This window comes from Silene latifolia, chromosome Y (assembly GCF_048544455.1).
Source record: "Silene latifolia isolate original U9 population chromosome Y, ASM4854445v1, whole genome shotgun sequence".
Taxonomy (NCBI): Eukaryota; Viridiplantae; Streptophyta; class Magnoliopsida; order Caryophyllales; family Caryophyllaceae; genus Silene; species Silene latifolia.
The window spans coordinates 220840206-220862917 of NC_133538.1; the positions used below are offsets into that span (position 1 = coordinate 220840206).

The 22712-nt window shown below is 36.3% G+C and overlaps 1 non-coding gene across 1 annotated transcript; it reads left to right on the forward strand.

Annotated features, from left to right (window-relative positions):
• Positions 1-18054: 18054 nt before the first annotated feature.
• Positions 18055-18161, forward strand: LOC141637023 (small nucleolar RNA R71). The gene has a single exon (XR_012541587.1). It is a non-coding gene; the product is annotated as a small nucleolar RNA R71 (small nucleolar RNA).
• Positions 18162-22712: the final 4551 nt, after the last annotated feature.

Genomic DNA, 22712 nt, shown 5'->3' on the forward strand with positions numbered 1-22712 from the left:
AACTACGATCCTAAATTTAGCCTACCTTAGTCAAGCTAATTCAGTAGTTATTTTGGGTATGTTGTGATTATTAATTTGGTATTCCGTCTTGAATTAAGAAGATGAGAAGAATGAAAAGAAAAAAACGAAATGGAAATGTTTGAAAAAAATATATGAAAGAATGATGAAAGAAAGTGAAAGAAAGCAAAAAGGAAAAAAGGAAAAAAAGAAAAGAAAAACAATGAATCATATGAAGAAGGTGTTGAATCTGACTCCCATGCTTATCATTACTTTTCATAGGGAGTCTTTTGATGGTGTGAGTGATGTTTTACCACAATGGCACGGTTCTACGTCCTATATGTTAAGTAGTGAAGCGGAATGAGTTTATTATTTGGTTACGGTTGTAGTAGCTTAGCTTTACCTCCACTTATCCAAGTTGTTTTGCCCCTTCTTACCCAATTACCGCACCTCACACTATATGTAAGTCCTCGGCACGTGTCTTGGTCCTAATTGGTTGGAAATTCATATGTACGGTCGATAGAAATCAGTTTCATGTTAGTTGCATGCATGTTCTTATAGGTCGAGTTAGGGGAGCGTCTTTATTTCTTTCAATCTCACAAAATTATACTCACCTTGTGCTTGATTTGTGTGATGAGCGACTCGTGAGAGTCCGATATATATGAGTCTTGCAAGGTCGACGGTTCAGTAGTTTCAAAACATTGATTTAACTCGTTTGCATTTGACCCATTGCTGCTTTGTTAATTTGTTGCATTAAATTGGTTTGGGTGGAAAATTTGTAGCTGGTAAGCTGGTCCCGTTCCATTAGTTGTCTTTAGTTGTATTTATAGTTTGCTTGGGGACAAACAAAGGTTTGGTTTGGGGATATTTGATGCGTGCATTTTATATAAGGTTTTTACCCTATATTTACACGCATTTCTGTGTTATTTACGTAGTATCTAGCTATAAATGCCCCCGAATAGTCTACTTTAGTTTGTCTTTGGTCGGACTCACCTGGAGCTTAATTTTCGGTTACTAGTCGTTAGGATCACCTAGACCAAAACAATATTTATAACTTCACAAACAACTCTGCTATTAGTAAAGAGGCAAGTAAAGGTCGGATCCCAAGGGACGGGTATTGATGTAGGATTTTTGATTGCAAGTAGCGGTGTCTAGGGGTGTCACGATTTGGGTTGAGATAATAAGATCACTAAACTAAATAGCAATAAAAGTAAACAAGCAAGATGATTAAAATGAGATGTAAACAATTGATTAAAAGCACTAGGGTGTCATGGGGTCATAAGGGATTCATGGGAATTGATCATACAAACATATTCTCAAATTATAAGCAAACAATTATTGTTGTGATGGATCGAGTTGGTTTATATCTTACAATATTAGGAAGGTTTGGGTCCCGGAGCTGAATCGATTATATTGTACTACACCTACAAGTCGACTTAATCCTCCCTACTCAACTATATGCATGGTCTAATGAGACTCGAGTTGGTTTATATCTTACAAGTCTCATTGAAAAGGTAAGTGATGGGTAAAAAATGCAAGGATTCATAGGCTTGCATTTCATCAAACATAACATGTGCATAAGTTAAGATCACAACAAGCAAGCAAATAAATTATGAAAACATATTAAATTAAGCATGAATCATCCCCCATGTTGGTTTCCCCTAATTACCCATTAACCCTAGTTAAGGAAACTAAACACTCATTATCAAGTTTAACATGTTAACAAGGTTGTCAATCATATTAACAAAGCAAAACATGATGAATAAATGAAGATGATTAACAATAATTCAAAAGGGATTAAGAGAATTATACCTAATAATGATTCCAAAATAAAGTAAAGAATAATAGAAGTACTTGATGAATGATTGGAAGGTTGTCAATCTCCCAATAATAATCCAAATAATCTTCAATTACCCAAAATTAAAGATGAACAAAAGAGAAATTAAGGAAATGTGATTTGTATTAATATTTGATTAGAAGTTGATTACAAGATTAAGAAGAGATTAGAATGATATAAACTACACTAAAGATTGATAAGAAGAACACGCTTAATCTAATTAGACTAATGCGGTATTTATAGTAGGGATTAGGTACACAAATTAGGGTTTACTAAGGGCTTAAATGACGATTAAGTCCTTGAGGAATCGCTCCTCTCAGAAAAGATGCGAGTCTTCTTTTTGCTAGTCTTCCGAAAATATGCGCATCTTTAATGGAGGGCGAAGAGGACGTATGGGCCTGTAAGACAATCCGGGCGTCCAAGGGTCGGGACGAGCGGATTCTGGTGTGGCTGGACGAGCGGATTGATGCTTGGACGAGCGGATTGGGGCGTGGTTGGACGGGCGTCCCTATGGCAAAGACGCTCGGATTTTTGCAGTCCTGGACGGGCGTCTTTATGGTTGGACGAGCGTCTTTCGTCCCAGCCTTTCTTTTCTTTTTTTCTTCCTCTCTTCTTCCAATAATCCTCCGGGATTTAGTCGAGGATGCAAGGATTTCTTCATCATTGCCCATCTACTATAATATGTACAAAGGCCTTCTAGTATTGTCTTCTCTTTGATGCTTGGTCATTAGATTCGATCAATTTAGCTCTATTTTGCCATGAAAATGCAAGGTTTGCACTCCTCTCCTACCAAGGAAACAAAACCTCAAAGAATATGCAAAACAAAGGACTAAAGATAGTAAATGACCCAAATATGCACTAAAAAGCATAGGAACGAGGCTAATTCGGGGACTAAATATGCTCAAATAATGGTCACATCAAATATCCCTAAACCGAACCTTTGCTCGTCCCGAGTAAAGAGGTGGCAAAACTAGGACCCTTATTTAAACTTGTTGGAATATGTGTCCTCCGACAATAATGCGATCACGACTGTTGATCATGATGATCACATGTTTAAGTCTCATTAAAATGAATACAATTGGGAAGTAATATTGTTATTTTGTCAACCTGGTCAACATATATCGGTAATGATTGGGTGACTAGAGTTTGACATTCCGTGGTGTGACGGTGGTGATCAGTTGACCCCCTAGGTCATACCTATAGGGCATTACTCTTAATTGATTATTTAATTAATCGTATAATGTTACGAGTTAATTAAATTACTTGAAAATTGACGGACGATTTTGGAAGTAAAATTTACGTATCATATTGAAATGTGATTAAATAAGATACGGTCTGAGTAATTGAATTGTATCATTACTCGGATGAAATAATTGTTTAATGTAACAATTAAATTGAATGAATTGTTATAAATACAATCAGTTGTGATTTATAAATTGGTAAAATTTTTGGCATAAGTAATTATGAAATTACTAAGTCAATTTTTGTATGTGACGTGTTTTTATTAATACGTTGATTTTTAATATGTTAAAAATACATAACAAATATATGTGACATGTGACATGTAACATATAGACAATTGACAAAAATAATATGGAATCCATATTATAGATTAAAAAAATAAGAAGGATTTAAGCTAATTATAAGTTGTTTGTAATTAGTGGAAAACACAATGATTAAAAGGAAACCTAGCCATGCAAGCCTATTGTTCCTTGTGAAGAACAATTTCTCCATGCATTGGCTCACCCTAAAGCTCCTCTTACACGGTTTTGGGAAGAAAAATTCATCATTGTTTTTCTTATAATTTTACCCAATAATATACAAAATGTTGTAGATTATTATTCATTCTATTCCATCATCAAATATAGTGATTTCTAGTGAGATAAAATCCTCTCTTCTTCTCTCTTAAAAACCGAAACAAATAAGTGTTTTATAAAAGTTTTGGTTCAATTTTCTATCTTTGATTAATATTATAACTAGTATTTGTAATATTAATTATATTAAGAGGAGCCTTGGGTATAATACATAGGGAGAGATCTTACACTTAGATCTTTGTTCTTCCATTGGAAAAGCTCAAGAACAAGAAGAGAAAGGTGATCTCTCTTGTGCCCTAATAGCCGAAATCTACTATGTAAGGACATAATTTCTCCTCTATTTATATTATTGTTTGCATGCATAAGATCCGTAATTAATTTTATGACAAATTATTTAGACATATAAGAGTATGTTAACATGTATATGAATCTACATTTCCTTCAATCGGTATCAAGAGCCACGGTTGTTTGCATGCAAATTGGTTAAAAGTTTTTCCGAGTTATATGAATAACAAAATAAAACTTGTAAAATTTGTGTTATTATGATATATCACGAAATTATTACATGCATGTTAATATTTCTGGTCCTAAAGTGTTTTAGGATATTTTGGTTAATTTTTCGGATTTTTATTGTTCATAATTTACAATAATGGCATTTAAATGTGATTTTATGAGTAAAAATGTCATTTTTGGTCTAAAAATAGCTATACTTCGAATTTTAACTTGGTTTTTGGGTATGTTGTTACATATATTATTTTGAGATAACCTGTAAATTTTCATAATTTTTGGACTTGTTATGCTCGAAAAATGAATTTTTCATTATTAAATTCGGATTTAAGAGAAAAATAGGTTAATATGAGTTAAATTTCGAATCTGGTCATAGAAAATTAATATGTTGTCACATGCAATTTTACAAGATGTGTGTAAAATAATTGGCTATAAAGAAGTCTTTTAGCATGATTTATGAATTTTTGAATAAAAATAGCATAAATAGTGACATTATTAGTGAAAAATTAATAAAACATAATCTATGACTTAGGAAAAACGTCTAATGTTGCATTTTATTATATTTTTCAGATCTAAAATTGAAAAGTTAATGAAAATAATTTTTCCATGTTTTTATGATTATTTTATTATAAATTGATAAACCGCAACATTGTTTTTAGGAAAAATTTGAAATTTTTAACCTAAGATTTTGAACATTATGAGTGTCATGGAATTTTTCCAGAATGTTCATGAATTTAAATTTCAAATTTTGAATTTATTTGAAATTTTTAGATTTATTTGAAGTTTAATGGCTTATTTTTGTAATTTTTGGTCCATTTTTGAACAATTTTATAAATAAAGGTTAATTATGGTCAAATTATTAGTGAAGACTATATTTTGAGTCCTAAGAGGTTAGGGTAATTAACTTATGCATAAATATGAGTTTATGCATTTTTGTGATTATAAAATGTTGAAATCACGCAAATCCGTAAAAACCGAGTAATATACGATATTGGCAAATTAAAAGGCGATTTAGCATAAAAATTGAGCATGTTCATACATATTATAATGCTGAATTTTCTTTATGATTGTCATAATTTTTAATTTATGTAATTTTGAATTATGTAATTTTACTTAGTATGGCCTTAGATTTTAATTGGTATTTCCCGAAATGTATGGGAATATCGATTCGGTTGTAATTTTTATTGTGATCTCGTATCACCGTTTTGTAATTTAATAGATTTATTTTATTTTAGTTACAAATGTATAATAGGAAATTATGTAATTTATTATGTAATTTTATTCATTAGGAGTTTCCAAAAGACGGATTTCATCAAGAATGGCGATACATAAAGACGGTGTTACCTCGAGATGCGTGCCACAACCGAAGTTCAAGGGACCAATGGAGTTGGTTTCCGAATATGTAATAGATTAATAGTTTTTCTATTTTAGGAAAGGCCATACTAGGATTTATTTATTTACTTTTATGCTTGCATTTTATTTATGTCACAAGCATCGCTAAATCGCCATAACTAAACATGCATCCTTATTTTATCGAGTTTTTCGACCGTGTCAATTAGAATTATCGTAGTTCACCGCTTTAGTTCACTTATAACGTGATAGATAATAAATTGACATGACCTCTCGCTAAAACTATCAATTGAGACATAGCCTTACCAAATAGTAGAAACCATGAAAACCTATTTCGCGAGGGAGTGCACTCGGCTACCCCGGGGTACAAACCTTGTTACGTAGGGGAAGTGGGTGATAAATGTCTAATCCACCGAATTCATGTTGATGAGGGTTTCATCGGCTACCCCGTGCCTAAGTTAATGTGGGTTTGGATAATGGACACATTTATTCGAAATTTGAATTGAACTCAACAAAAGTAATTGATAAGGGTTTCACCGGCTACCCCGTGCCCTTATTGATGTGTTTTGGGCAATAGATAAATATTAGAGTAATTTTATCGACCAAGAGTTCTAAAAGTAGAATCTATTAAAAGGTTAATCCACCGAGTTATATTGATGAGGGTTTCATCGGCTACCCCGTGCCTAAGTCGATATGAATTTGGGTCTTGGAATCATTTATTCTAGTTGGGTAGAGGTCACTAGAAAAATGCGTAAAACTTGTTTAAATCATTCATTTTTACGAGTATAATTAAAACGACAAATGTTTTACTCCTTATATTTTGTTTTGTAGACCACTTCTTATTCATAACAAATGGCAACACCAACTCCTAATGCTACACCACTCGCTACTTCATCTTGGCTCCGATCCTTTATGGATCGATGTAAACTTGAAAAGAATGGGTCAAATTTCTCCGAGTGGGATGCCCAACTCAAATTAGCCGCCGAGGGTGACGACAAGCTTCGTTACCTTACCGAGGCCTCTCCACCCGAACCCTCCACTAGGTCCACCGCGGCCACTAGGGAAGCCTATGAGGCTTACCAAAAGGAGTCCGCCGCAATGAAAAATGTATTAATATTTGCGATGGAGGCGGAACTCCAAAGGAGAGCCTTCAAAATGGGCAATGCTAATGAGATTTACTCCAAACTTGTGACCATGTTTTCACAAACTCCGCGGATCGTCCAATATGAGGCGGCGCGGCATTCTTTGATCTCGACTTCAAAGAGGGCCAAAAGGTTAGCCCTCATGTGCTCAAACTCATGGAGCTTGTCGAGACCTTGAAAATTCAAAAGGTTGAAATCCCCAAAGAACTCATCGTAGATAGGATTCTACACTCCTTGTCTAAAGTCAAGGCATATGTGCAATTCTGGGTGAATTTCAACATGCAAGACAAGGACGTGTCTCTTGAGGAGTTGCACAAGTTACTTGTGCAAGCCGAGAGGGACATGGGGTTAAATGTGAACCCTCCCAAGGATGTGCTTAACATAAGCACAAAGAGTAAGGGAAGTTCAAGAAGAGTGCAAGAAAGGGTAAAAAGCAAGCTCCCACATTCACCAAAGCTAAGTCTTGTGAAGCTAGCACCTCCAAAGTCAAGAAGGGTCCTCTTGACAAATGCCATTATTGTAATGGCATGGGACATTGGAAGAGGAATTGTTCCAAATACCTTGGTGATATCAAAGCTGGAAAGATCACTCCAGAAGGTAAATGACTAACCTTCTTTTATGTTTCTAAAATTCAACTATGGTATTATGATGCAAAGTTGTGATAATGTATCTCCCTTTTTTATTGTAAATAGGGCCTCCACCAAGCAAAGACAAGGGAAAAGAAAAACAAGCATGAGAAACCATGGAGAAGCTAAGGATAGCTTTTATGGAGCTTTGTTTTTCATTGTCTTATTTTAAGTTATGTTTTGGATTCTAGAACTTTGAGTTTCCGTGTTCGACATGGAAAAGTATTTTGGATAATGAGTTGTATTTTGGATGATAGTGACTTGGTTTGCAACCCAAGTCACCCGTTTTATCATTTATCCTTTTAAATGTTCTAAAATTCATCTTTAAATGCTTGCGTTTTGAAACATAAGATCATTCACTTAAAGGTGATCTAATAGACAATTATAATGACGGGTTTCATTATATGTCCACATGCTTAAGGCTTGTGTATGATCATTTATGAAGTGATTTTGAGTCTATGAACTCTCTTAAAGGTATGTCAATCACCAAGTACACACATGAAATCAATTAATATTAGTCTGTCTATGAGATAGTTCTCCTTATACTTCAACATCATTGATTAGTGTCTCATATGCTATCTTTGAATATATAGTGTATTTATTCTAAAGATAGAGTGGGAGAAAAATGAGGACACAACACACAAGGCAAGATAAAATTGTGTACTTGTGTAAATGTAGATCTACACAAGAGAAAATGATTTGAATAAAGGTATATCTATTTACATAGTATACCAAATAGATGAGATCTATGGTCTCAAGTTAGTTCTATATAACTAATGAGAAATGAGACCAAGTGTAGTAATCATAAGAGTAAATTCTCAAAATAACTACACGAGGAGACCAAAAGAAGTTTTGGATAAAAATGACTAATGTAAAGTCTTAACAAGTTTTGACTAAGTTCTATATGATAAATTTTGACCAAATAGTTTCAATCATGAGTTTTACTTAAGAGCCTAAATGAATCAAAATAAAGTTGCAAAGATTGATATTCCGATATCTTCAATAGCCAACGTATTAACCATACAAATGTCATTACTTAACCTCCCTATGAAATGGTTAAATCTCCTTCCAAAAGGGTATTTGCGAAGGAAGTATTCTAAATATTATTTGTATTTGAATAATGACATTACCACACTTCATTATGACATAAGTGTGTTAGAGATTTAAAATCTCTTTCTGTAAGGTTGAGATGAGACCACTTCAAAATAGGCATTTTGAAAGGATATGATGGGAACATATATGGTTTTATCCTAATAACTTGGCACTGCAATTTATATTTCAATTTTTGAATAAATTTCAATTGAGAAGTCAATTTCGAAATATGTTGAATTGAGTGGGAGTTAGGAAATTCTCATGTGAAGACATGGAATTTAGTGGGAGCTATCATCCTTGAATGTATAAAACTCATTACTTATTAAAGAATGACGAGCTAATACCTTCTTTCATAAAGAAGCTTTTGAGTTTTCAATTCTGGATGAAAATGGACAATGATGAATCCAATTACATCATGGGATGTTGGATTAGTATTAAGAGATACACATCATATCAACATATACATAGGTTATTCATATGAATAAAAATGGGATTACCATTAGCAGTCATGGTAGTTCATTGAACCTAAGAACGGTTGATCTCATGATTATTAGTAACTAATGTTTCCGCCATTAGAATAATCATATACGTGTCCAATTATGAATCATATGCATAAGAGCATGATGATTGGTTGGTGAGCCATAAAAGAAACGTCATGAATTCTCGAGTAGAATCCGATGAACGATTTCGGTGATTAACGGAATGTTCCATTGTGTATTAAGAGGTTGCACATTGTAGAAAATCCGAGCACATATGAGGATTTATGAGAATCCCAAATCTTTCAAGCCTAGGAAGAGAAATGAGAAGTTTTGGAAAGATGCTTGGTTGAATAAGAGGTTATTCAAGATAATCTTTCCTAGTTAAGCTAGGACCTGTGAGAAGTACTAAGCTAATAATCTTGTAAATTGTTACAAGATTCTACAAAACACATACCTAGTGCATTGTGTGTGGATAAAATACTTGATCAGTACAAGTTATATTATTCATCACAAATTCGTTCGTTATGTGATAGTCGATAAGAAAGTTCTTTCAAGTTAAAGAACCGAAACCAAGGTCGAGAACCTTGATGTGTACTTGGTAAAATTCATGGTATGAGAACATGAATGTGAAGGAAATTGCAAGTGTAAGAAGTTTGAACACGTGGACACATGGGATGTTAAACTTCTATTGCAATCAATAAGTGTTTACACTTATGATAAACATCAGAAGGTTGTAATATGATATTGACTACCCGGGTGTGATGTCGACACTTGTCATTTGAGTTATTATTAACTCACTTTGAACATTGTTATATCCAAACGGGTTGTAGAGACAATTGAACCCCGTTAAAGTGAACATGGATTAACATTGTTTTGCCCATAGTCACTTATATGAGGTGACGTCTCGAAGTGACTAGAGTGTGAGGCGATTGATGGCAAGTTCAAGTGCCATACAGTCATGTGAGATGACTAGTCGATCACATAGGCAGATTGTTAGGAACATTTTGTCGGGCCGAATGACCGCTTATAGAGTTCTGGCAAATTTATATAGCCTGGTCGTGGCGAGAGCTACTATAGTATTCAAATGAGTCGATTCTTTTGACTAAAGACTATTCTCCTAAGATGGCACGATTTGATTAACTTTGATTTGTGTTACTACGACCTTCGTAAATGGGGTCAAATGGGCATATTTTGGGTTATGATGGCTGTGGCTAGTCGAAGGGAATGAGTGCGATAGGAATTGTCCACCCCTAGTCAGGGTTATAACAATATCTCAGGGCCACTCGAGGAGTAATGAATCGAAATGCGTGGCCACGCTCGGATGACATCCAGAGTGGATAAATCCGGTCAATCAGTTATTCTCCAAGATCGAGGAAACCACTCTTTATATGATCACTTGCAAGTACGACCTGAAAGACACCTTGCATTGAGTGGGAGATAGTAATAGGACAAGAGAATTGGTGACGCACACTTGTCGAGGACAAGTGGGAGATTGTTGGAATATGTGTCCTCCGACAATAATGCGATCACGACTGTTGATCATGATGATCACATGTTTAAGTCTCATTAAAATGAATACAATTGGGAAGTAATATTGTTACTGTCAACTGGTCAACATATATCGGTAATGATTGGCTGACTAGAGTTTGACATTACTGTCGTGTGACGGTGGTGATCGATTGACCCCTAGGTCATACCTATAGGGCATTACTCTTAATTGATTATTTAATTAATCGTATAATGTTACGAGTTAATTAAATTACTTGAAAATTGACGGACGATTTTGGAAGTAAAATTTACGTATCATATTGAAATGTGATTAAATAAGATACGGTCTGAGTAATTGAATTGTATCATTACTCGGATGAAATAATTGTTTAATGTAACAATTAAATTGAATGAATTGTTATAAATACAATCAGTTGTGATTTATAAATTGGTAAAATTTTTGGCATAAGTAATTATGAAATTACTAAGTCAATTTTTGTATGTGACGTGTTTTTATTAATACGTTGATTTTTAATATGTTAAAAATACATAACAAATATATGTGACATGTGACATGTAACATATAGACAATTGACAAAAATAATATGGAATCCATATTATAGATTGGGCCGAAAATAAGAAGGATTTAAGCTAATTATAAGTTGTTTGTAATTAGTGGAAAACACAATGATTAAAAGGAAACCTAGCCATGCAAGCCTATTGTTCCTTGTGAAGAACAATTTCTCCATGCATTGGCTCACCCTAAAGCTCCTCTTACACGGTTTTGGGAAGAAAAATTCATCATTGTTTTTCTTATAATTTTACCCAATAATATACAAAATGTTGTAGATTATTATTCATTTTTCTTATAATTTTACCCAATAATATACAAAATGTGAGATAAAATCCTCTCTTCTTCTCTCTTAAAAACCGAAACAAATAAGTGTTTTATAAAAGTTTTGGTTCAATTTTCTACCTTTGATTAATATTATAACTAGTATTTGTAATATTAAATATATTAAGAGGAGCCTTGGGTATAATACATAGGGAGAGATCTTACACTTAGATCTTTGTTCTTCCATTGGAAAAGCTCAAGAACAAGAAGAGAAAGGTGATCTCTCTTGTGCCCTAATAGCCGACATGAGACAATTAGCGGGTCTCACTCCGCCCCTTCAACTCACAACAAGAAAACCATGAGGTAGGATGCCTTCTTGTAAGGCAAGGTGGGTCTTGCCAAAATGGCAACACATCCAATCATTAAAGCACACAAAATCAAGTAATGGATGCATCTACAAAAGAATAGCCACTTTCCTCATCTAAGTGGCGGAAATTATCTAAAGGGGAAGCAATTCAAGGGTACACATTCCTTCATAGATGCAATTTCTTCAAACTACTAAGCCTAGAAGGATACCAATAAATCACTTCCAAGTTGTGTCAAGCTAGGGTACCTTTGTCCTCAATCGTTTAATTCTTTTGTCAAGAATAGACTCCCTAGTGTGTTAGAAACACTGGAGGATCGCAGAATTCCCCTTCTTGCCTAGACAAGAAGAAGGGTCGTCCCCTCTCTACCATGCACAAAAGTGGATACGATGGATAAAGGGATCATTTGAATTTGAGTTTCATGTGGAAGTTTGCTTTTGTTATTTGTTTTTCCCCCCCAATTTCTTGTGGCATATAACATTTGAGAATAATTTCTTTTTGCCATTTCTTTTGATTTTTGGCATTTCAATAAATGACAACTTTCAACTTTTGCATTTTCTTTTGAACATTTTCAAAGTCACCCCAATTAGTAACGAGGGTGCCTTATATTTGAAGCACATGAGTTTTCATTTTTGTTACTCCTCTTTTCTTTTGATGCATTTTGCAAACTTTTTCTTTTCTTTTATTTTCATTTCTTGAACTCAAATTTTTGAACAATTTCTTTTTGTGCCCATTCTCTTTGATGACAAAAATATGGTAGAACATGGATGAATGATGGTTTCATGGTTTGAAGGGTCACCTTGAAATAAACGGTAGCCAAGGAGTTATCACACCACAAGGTACTCTTGACTAGGCCTTAATCCATGGTCAAAGGATACTAGCATGACACATCCTAGGGTGTTTTACAAGTATTCTAACAAGCAAAGTCTTAAGAAGAAAACGCATCTACTAGGGCCTATGTACACTTCTCAAGCTTCCCAAGTAGACGGTTTTACAAAATTTTTCTAACATGCAAACTACATGCCATGATGCAACTAACATTTATACATCCTAATGCATGTGATTCTACCAACTAGTATGCCAAATAATCTAAATGCAAGTCATAAATTCACATTGTTTATACTGCATCAATAGAAATAAAGCCACATAGTCATTAACATAAAGAGGAAAAAGGAGATTGGAAAGATCATACCATGCGGTCATCAATATCCTCATGTCTCGGATGTGGCGTAGTCAATTAAGGTGAACAAGGATGAACAAACACAATATATACAATACTATATTAAAAAGAAAATGAACATGTTTTTGATTTTTTCACTTTTTCAATTTTTTTGGATTTTTGAATAAAAGGCAAGTTAGAATTTCCCATCCCCACACTAGTATGGGCATTGTCCTCAATGGCCAATACGATAGGAAATTATGCAAGCATGATGCATGATTTCTAAACTAAATGCAAACTATACTAAACTACATTACATGATGCATGTGTTTTTGTTATGGCGGAGAGCATAATTTAAATTAGCTCCCGATGCATATATATGGACTTCCCCAAACCAAAATAGACATTATTTCTAACGTCTTGAATTTCGGGGTAGTTCATGCACATGGAATGTAATGCATGAAACTACAAATTGTCATTTTAGATTTTGCAAGTTGGGAACAATGAAAAGAACACCTTAATGAACCCAAGGTGTTAGTCCTCCATGTTGTTTGGACTCCTCAAACAAATGATCAAAATAAAATAAATAAAAAAAAAGAAGTAGACAAACCATAAGAGGGGTGAAAGAGTGTAGGAGCCTACAAGGTTTTCTAATCCTCCATCATATCATCATTATCATCATCTTCCTCCATAGATGTGGAATCATCTCCACTCCCACTTTCACTTACTTGCTCTTCCTCACTTTTTTCTTCCTCTTCTTGAGCTTCTTCTTCTTGAACACTTTTTTGAACCTCTTCTTCTTCACCTTTTTCATCAACACCCTCATCATCAACATTCTCCTCTCCACCCGGTCTTCCACCACTAGAGGTGCTAGGAAAGAAAACTTCCCTATCCGCCCAACTAGGCAAAGGATATGATGGATCAAGAAGTCCTTGCCTAGCTAGATGTAGGAGGGGCGGATATTGGGCCTTGTAAGCATCCACTCTATCATTTTAAGCTTGCTTGTGCATTTCCCTCATGAGTAGAGTCATGTAATCATTTCCTACCTTGACATCCTTCGGTTTGAACTCGTGATACTCAAATGGGTAGGGTGGTGTGACAATGGAAGATGAGGGCTCGTCAATCTCGCCTCTTTGTTGTTGAATAATATACTCGGTCTCCTCGGAGAGTGGAAGAAGGTAGTTCGGTCGGTGAACACTCAATCGGCAAATCTTTGAAGGCAAGGTGAAGGATCTAGCTTCATTGGTTAACCACCCATATTTGGTGTCAAGAGGATCATGCTTGACCCACTTAAACTTGTGAATCATGGTGTCCATATCAATGAGATGACCTCCTTTAACCGCCACATAAGTGTTGTCTTTATTGAAATTTGGGTTAAAGTGCTTGGCCAAATGGGTAACTAGTCCTCCATTTACAATGAAAGTGGTGCCCTCCTTACCACAATCGACATTAAGCCATCATTCAACCAAAAGTCTTAGAGCATTATATGGCTTAGTATATTCCCTTCCTATGTTCAAGGCCGACTCAAGAAGAATACAATCGAGCTTGGTAAGATGATTAGTGCCATTTCTTGCTATCAAAGTATTCCCAATGACCTTACGCCACACTCTAATGCCCGGATGGTGGACTAATAGAGCACGACAATCATGAAAGAGCACAAATTTCTTTCCGGAAATAGCCTCCCAAAGAGGGGCGGGGTCATACTTGTCGGGGATCTTTCTATATTTTGGGGTATCGCTAAGGCCTAAAATCTTACTCAATTTGCCAAAAGTGATGCGTCTATCATCATTTGCAAGATGAAACTCGATGTGGGTTCTAGTCTCCACCCTTGTGACTTTCAAGGAACTCAAAAATTCCAAGCAGAGGGAGGGGTATGTCAATTCGTTCATGGTAAACAATTTACCCAATCCCATAGCCTCAAAGAAGGTTTTGGTTTGTTCAAGAACACCCAACTTTGTCAAAGCATCTTCACAAATAAATTTTGTAGGCATAATGGTCTTCTTAGCAAAGAGAACAAATTTATCCCTATGAGAGTCGGAAGTGAAAATTACCTCCGGATAATTGGATAATTGCTCAATGACCGGAGTTGTTGATGTTGTAGCTTCCATAGGGGACCTTGTTGAACCTCCAACCTTGTCTCATGGACTACCAATGCCTTTGACAATTGTTTTGCTTGAATAGTTTGTTGCCTTTCTGAAAGTGTCTTCTTTGGGGGGTGCCTCGTTACCTCCTTTAATTCTTGCCATTCTTGATTACACCAAAGAAAGATTGAAATCTTCAATTTTTAGTTATGCCCAAATCGATTTAAGATGAAAGAATGTTGCTTTGTATCTTAAAAATCGACTCAAAAGTTGAAGATTTTGGTGTTTGAATCAATTGTTGTTGCAAAAGGAGTGATTAATTTTTGTTGTTAGGAAGTTTGGATTTGATTTTGTTGAATTTGGTTGAGGAAATTTGGTTTTGTTGATGTAGAGGATGAGGGTTTTGGGTAGTGTTTGAATGTAGAAGAAATGAAAATGAATGAGGGAAAAGGGTTTAAGAGACCCGTTATATTTGAAATAGCAGCAGGGGAAGAGCGGATCAAGGGTTGGGACGCTCGGATTCTTCGCATTTTACCTCAGGAAATGACGCCACAGGACGAGCGTCTTTCAGCAAAGATGAGCGGATTTTTCAATTTGGGACGAGCGTCTTCCTGGAGGGACGCTCGGATTCTGTTACAGGGAGATACTTTAAAAATCAACAGCAGAAAGACGAGCGTCTTCTCTGTAAGACGAGCGTCCTGAATCAGACGAGCGGATTCTCTGTTAAGACGAGCGTCCTGAATTAGACGAGCGGATTCTCTGTTAAGACGCTCGGATTCTGTGACAGACCATTTTTTTGAATTCTGCAGCTCTGACAGACGAGCGGATTGCATCTTGGACGCTTGGATTCTTTGACGACGAGCGGATTCCCTGTTTGGCCGCTCGGATTCTTCCTTGTCCACACGGATTCAGGTCCATCCGTGGGTACTGCATAACCCGTAACATTTTAATTCTTCAATTCTCGTGTTCTTTATTGTAGGGGCACTAAAAAGGCATGAATATCCTAGGCAATTGCTATCCCCACACTAAGTCATAGCACTACACATTAATGAAATCATAAGTCCCTCCCTCACTTCTCTCAAAATGATGAATATCTTGATCAAGGTACCAAAATATAAGTCCAAAAATGACAAAATTGCAATGTAAAAATTGAAATGCAAGTTAGGGAGTTAGAATATTTACAAATGGTGGTTTAGAGAGGACTCCACCAAACTCTCATCCAATGTGAGATGTCAACGGGGCATGTTCAAGGTGTTGTTGATGTTACTCAACACCTTGAAGAAGTAGTCAAAAGCTTGTTCATTGTCATGATAAAGGTCCTCAATAGATCTTTGAACTTGCTGTTCTCCGTGATGGTCTTGGATCATAGCATTACCAATGTAGGGATTGAATATTCCTTCGAACTCATCATCCCAAAGACCGCGAACTTTTGCTACTTGATCATTAAAAATTTCTTGAGTTGATAGAAACAACTCTCCTTCTTTCTTGTTTTGGCCAATGAGGCCATCCTCTTCACTTGTCATGGGTGAGCTTTCCAAGCTCTCTTTGTTGCTATTTCCTTACTCTTTTGATGGAGCATTATCAACTTTCTTTTTCCATTGGAATTCCGACTTCTTCCTATCATCCTTCCGGCTATAGTGATCAACCATAAAGCATGGTTCATGCAAACGGGGAGCTCTCATGGTCTTGTCAAGATTGAAAGTTATGGTCTCATCTCCCACTTCTAGAATAAGATCTCCGTGCTTCACATCTATCACCGCACCCGCGGTGTGCAAGAAAGGTCTACCTAGGATGATCGGAATATTGGACTCTTCTTCCATGTCAACAATGACAAAGTCCACCGGGATGAAGATTTTGCCAATTCTCACGGGAACATCTTCCCATATCCCTAACGGTGTCTTCGTCGATCTATCGTCCATTTGGAGTGTGATGTTGGTACATTTAAGCTCTCCCATCCCTAGTCTTTTACTAACCGAATACGGCATAACACTCACGCTTGCTCCTAGATAACACAAAGCCTTGTTTATCGTGGTGTCGCCAATGGTACACGGTATTGAGAAGCTTCCCGGGTCTTTCAGTTTCGGAGGTGAACTCCCTTGAAGGATTGCACTACTCACCTTAGTGAAGGCGATAGTTTCAAGCTTCCGGATCGACTTCGAGACTTCCAAATTCTTCACAATTTCCATGAATTTTCCAAGTTGGTCATCAAACTTAGGCTTAGCTTGACGACTTGGGAATGGAAGTCTAATCACAATGGGCTCCTTCTCCTTGGCCTTTTCTTGACTTTTCTTTGAAACTTCTTCTTTTGTTGGTTCATCTTCCGTAGAGTTTCGCACAACTTCTTCCTTGTCACTAGCTTCCACAACTTCATCCTCAACTTGCGTCTTTGGTTCTTCATATCTCGTACCACTCCTCAAGTGAGTGGAACTAATCGTTTCATGTCTTGGGGGATTACCTTGAGGTGGTAATTGCCCCTTCTGTTTTTGAGAGTTTGAAGATGCTAGTTGGGTCAATTAGGTTTCCAACATTTTTGTGTGGGCTAGGATGTTGTTGATGGTGATGTCCTTTGCTTGGCTATCTTTTTACATTTGATTGAAAAATTCTTGTTTATTCTTTTGCATTTGGAGGACCGTTTTTTGAACATCAAAACCTTGGTCATTTTGTTGATTGTATGGAGTTTGATTTTGATAACCTTGGTTTTGGTTGAAAAAGGGTCTTTGATTTTGGTTTCTCATGGGATGTGAGGTGTATATTTGTTGAGGGTTTTGAACATTTTGGCTTTTGTATGAGAAATTTGGGTGGAATTTGGTGTTTTCATTGTAATAATTGGAATAAGGGGTACCACTCTTGTATGCTTGAAAAGCATTCACTTGTTCATTTGTTCCCCTACATTCACTTTGGTCATGTCCCAAAGTTCCACAATTCTCACATATCCCACTTGGGATTGATGAAGATGCTACCATGGCATTAACATGATGCTTTGGTGATTTTGAGGTTTCTTCAAGTTTAGCCATAGCCTTTTCAAACATCAAGTTAATGGTATCAATATGAGCACTAAGTTGAGCACCCAATTGAGTAATAGAGTCCACTTTATGCTTTCCTCCTCTAGTAACCTTGCGAGGCCTACTATATTGTGAATTATGGACCGCCATTTTCTCAATCTTGTTCCAAGTTTGATTATCGTCAACTTTGGTGAACATACCATTTGATCCCATGTTGAGAATGTTTCTTGAGTCTTCATAAAGACCATTCCAAAATTGTTGTACCAAGAACCACTCGCTAAGTCCATGATGAGGACATGAGCGACAAATTCCTTTGAATCGCTCCCATGCTTCATACAAAGATTCTTCATCCCTTTGCTTAAAACCCATAATTTGAGCTCTTAGCATATTAGTCTTTTCCGGAGGGTAGAATTTTTTGTAGAAAGCTAGAGCCAACTTCTTCCAAGAGTCAATTCCAAGAGTAGCCTTATCAAGGCTTTTCAACCATTGTTTTGCGGTGCCGATTAGAGAAAAAGGAAATAAGACCCATCGAATTTGGTCTTGAGTTACACCGGTTTGTGAAATCGCATCACAATAGTCACAATAAGTTTCCATGTGAGAGTGAGGGTCTTCACTAGGCATTCCCCCAAATTGGATTCTTTCGACTAATTGGATAAATGCGTATTTTGCAATGAAATTTCCGGTTAAGTGTTGTGGTGTGGGAGCACCATTGGGTAGGTTCTTCTCGGTTGGTACGGAATGTGATGAAAATTTAGGCATTGTGGGTTGATTTTGTGATTGATTTGGTGTTGGGTTCTCCTCACCTTCTCTTGCAAAAGGGTTGATAAACTCAAAAGTATTTGGTTGAATATCTACAACCTCACCAATACCTCTCAAAGTACCTCTAGAAATTCTTCTATTTGTTGTCAAAATCCTTTCAATTTCGTGATCAATGGGTAACAAGTTACCTTAGGATCTTCTAGACATGCAAAATATCAAACAACTTGAAAACAATTAGAACAAATCTTGAGGAGTTTTACTTTCCCAAGGCAAAGAAAGACACAACTAATAACATTCTAAGAAAATCAAATCAAGTTAACACCGTCCCTGGCAACGGCGCCATTTTTGGTCGGACTCACTTGGAGCTTAATTTTCGGTTACTTGTCGTTAGGAGCACCTAGACCAAAACAATATTTATAACTTCACAAACAACTCTACTATTAGTAAAGAGGCAAGTAAAGGTCGGATCCCAATGGACGGGTATTGATGTAGGATTTTCGATTGCAAGTAGAAGTGTCAAGGGGTGTCACAATTTGGGTTGAGATAAGAAGATCACTAAAATAAATAGCAATAAAAGTAAACAAGCAAGATGATTAAAATGATATGTAAACAACTGATTAAAAGCACTAGGGTGTCATGGGGTCATAGGGGATTCATGGGAATTGATCATACAAATATATTATCAAATTATAAGCAAGCAATTATTGTTGTGATGGATCGAGTTGGTTTATATCTTACAATCCTAGGAAGGTTTGGGTCCCGGAGCCGAATCGATTCGATTGTAAAACACCTACAAGTCGACTTAATCCTCCCTACTCAACTATATGCATGGTCTAATGAGACTCGAGTTGGTTTATGTCTTACAAGTCTCATTGAAAAGGCAAGTGATGGGTAAAAAATGCAAGGATTCATAGGCTTGCATTTCATCAAACATAACATGTGCATAAGTTGAGATCACAACAAGCAAGCAAATAAATTATGAAAACATATTAAATTAAGCATGAATCATCCCCCATGTTGGTTTCCCCTAATTACCCATTAACCCTAGTTAAGGAAACTACTCAGTCATTATCAAGTTTAGCATGTTAACAAGGTTGTCAATCATATTAACAAAACAAAACATGATGAATAAATGAAGATGATTAACAATAATTAAAAAGGGATTAAGAGAATTATACTTATTAATGATTCCAAAATAAAGCAAAGAATAATAGAAGTACTTGATGAATGATTGGAAGGTTGTCAATCTCCCAATAATAACCCAAATAATCTTCAATTACCTAAAATTAAAGATGAACAAAAGAGAAATTATGTAAATGAGATTTGTATTAATATTTGATTACAAGTTGATTACAAGATTAAGAAGAGATTAGAATGATATAAACTACACTAAAGATTGATAAGAAGAACATGCTTAATCTAATTAGACTAATGGGGTATTTATAGTGGGGATTAGGTACACAAATTAGGGTTTACTAAGGGCTTAAATGACGATTAAGTCCTTGAGGAATCGCTCCTCTCAGAAAAGATGCGAGTATCCTTTTTGCTAGTCTTCCGAAAATATGCGCATCTTTAATGGAGGGGAGAAGAGGACGTATGGGCCTGTAAGACAATCCGGGCGTCCAAGGGTCGGGACGAGCGGATTCTGGGGTGGCTGGACGGACGGATTAATGCTTGGACGAGCGGATTGGGGCGTGGTTGGACGGGCGTCCCTATGGCAAAGACGCTCGGATCTTTGCAGTCCTGGACGGGCGTCTTTATGGTTGGACGGGCGTCTTTCGTCCCAGCCTTTCTTTTCTTCTTTTCTTCCTCTCTTCTTCCAATAATCCTCCGGGATTTAGTCGGGGATGCAAGGATTTCTTCATCATTGCCCATCTACTATAATATGTACAAAGGCCTTCTAGTCTTGTCTTCTCTTTGATGCTTGGTCATTATATTCGATCAATTTAGCTCTATTTTGCCATAAAAATGCAAGGTTTGCACTCCTCTCCTACCAAGGAAACAAAACCTCAAAGAATATGCAAAAAAAAGGACTAAAGATAGTAAATGACTCAAATATGCACTAAAAAGCATAGGAACGAGGCTAATTTGGGGACTAAATATGCTCAAATAATTGTCACATCAATCTTGTAGTATTTACAGGTATGAACCGGAAAGGAGCATAATCGAACCTGAACCTGTCCCGTTTGCATACATTTTGAAGATAGAAGAATCGAAGCCCGAAATTCGTCACCTAAGGATGCGCGAAGTGGGTTCGGAAGGTGTTTTGAGTTACGCTGGTTCATTGCTAGCTAACTCGATCGACTAAGTTGGCTGCTAAAACTGGTCAATCGAGCACTTGTTTATGCTGAAAGCGCTCGATCGAGTACCTGCTTAGATCGATCGAGAAGGGCATTTTCTGAGTTCCTCGATCGAGTACTTGATGTTCTCGATCGAGAGGTTTGACCCTTATTGTTCTCGAACGAGTAGTTTATTTTTGTTCGATCGAGTGGTTTTGACAATTCGCAATCTTTTAGATTTACTTTTCGGATATTTTTATTTGTATCTTAGAATAAATAAGAGAGGAGAGAACGACGGCGGGGGATATCTCTTCTCTTGGCACTTTACTCCTTAGACCTTAAATCTCTATTTCTTGGAATTCCTTTGTATTGGGTATTTTCGATCTTTAATTTATTCATTAATTATTGCAATTATTGTTCTTCTTGTCATCTCTCTTCTCCATTGCTCCTACTCTTGTTTTTCTTAGTAATTAATTATCATGTTCAATTTATTTATCTTGTTTGTCTTTATTGATTTCTCAATTTACATTATCCATAGCGAATTCCCTTATGCTAGGACATAAGGGGAGCCATGGTAATTAGGAAGGTCATGATTAGGTGATTAGGTTTGGTTAGAGTTAGGTCGCTGTTGTTAATCACCGCATTTGTTAGCAATTAGCTGCTTGAGTCGATGCATTTAGCTAGTTGATTCGTTATACCTTGACCTAGATTGAAAGATTGGAAGGGGTAACACCTGCAATGAACATTAAGACATTCTAATGAGGGCGGAAGCTAAGTTAGTAATGTTTTAGGGTGGATAGCGGACCGGAAGGGCCTTTTCACTACCCTACAGGCCGAGTTCAAGCTGACCTTTGACCTTAGATTTGATCTCTAGAGAACCATGGTGAACCGACTGTCCTAGCCGGTTTCCACTCTTTCTGGTAATTTCATTATAATTCATTGCTTGTTCCTTTATTGTTTCTCTTCTCTTTTTCTCCGTAGTTTAGAATCAACAATCAACCCCCCATGAAACAGTTACTTAGGCATACTTAGTTTAGCTTACATTATTCCCGTCTCCCTTTGGATTCGATACTCGACTGCCTCTACTACATTTTATAGAGACCGGCTTGTTTTATTTTTGATAGGGTTGCGACAGCCGTGTCATTATACCCTCTCACAACCATACATACAAATCCGGCCTCTACAAAATCAACCTCTTTAAAATGACTACCTTTCCTATTAATTATCACCCTTAACCACTAGTGACAACACCACAATACCACCACTGTTCGTATAACAAATCTCTTACACTCACCTCTAAATATAGCAGTTCCTTTCCTATCTTCGGTTAACATCCTAAATAACGAACATCAATTCCATTAATAAAAATTACCTCAGCATTCATTCCAATTCTATCCTTAATTGTATCGTCACCTAACTCACCACCAAAATCTCATATCGTGCAAATACTCTACCAACTTTCACGCCCCTTAATTCCTCGAAACTCATGGCTAACATGTTGTCCTGAAACTCCTATATAACCATTAACTCACATCCTCATGATAGTATCATACATCTCAACGATTCCTTATTTCTATATCACATAACTCCGGTCAACATTCTCCTAGTTTACTCCCCTCATTCTTTTTTTTTTACACTCGACAAAATCAATTAACAATTCAACTCATTATTCCTTCTACCTAACTTTTAGTGCTCCGGTTACCTTCTCATTGCTCCAAAACTCAAATCCCTTTATTTCATATCAGTACCATCTCACTCTTTCTTACCATGGATCTTCTCTCATCATGCTATCACTCACACTTGTCACTAATCCGTCCACACAAGCAAAGTTTACTCTTCAACTATTTTTTTTTTCGCCTCTAGAAACCAAAACTCATTTCATACCGTTAATTGCCCAAGG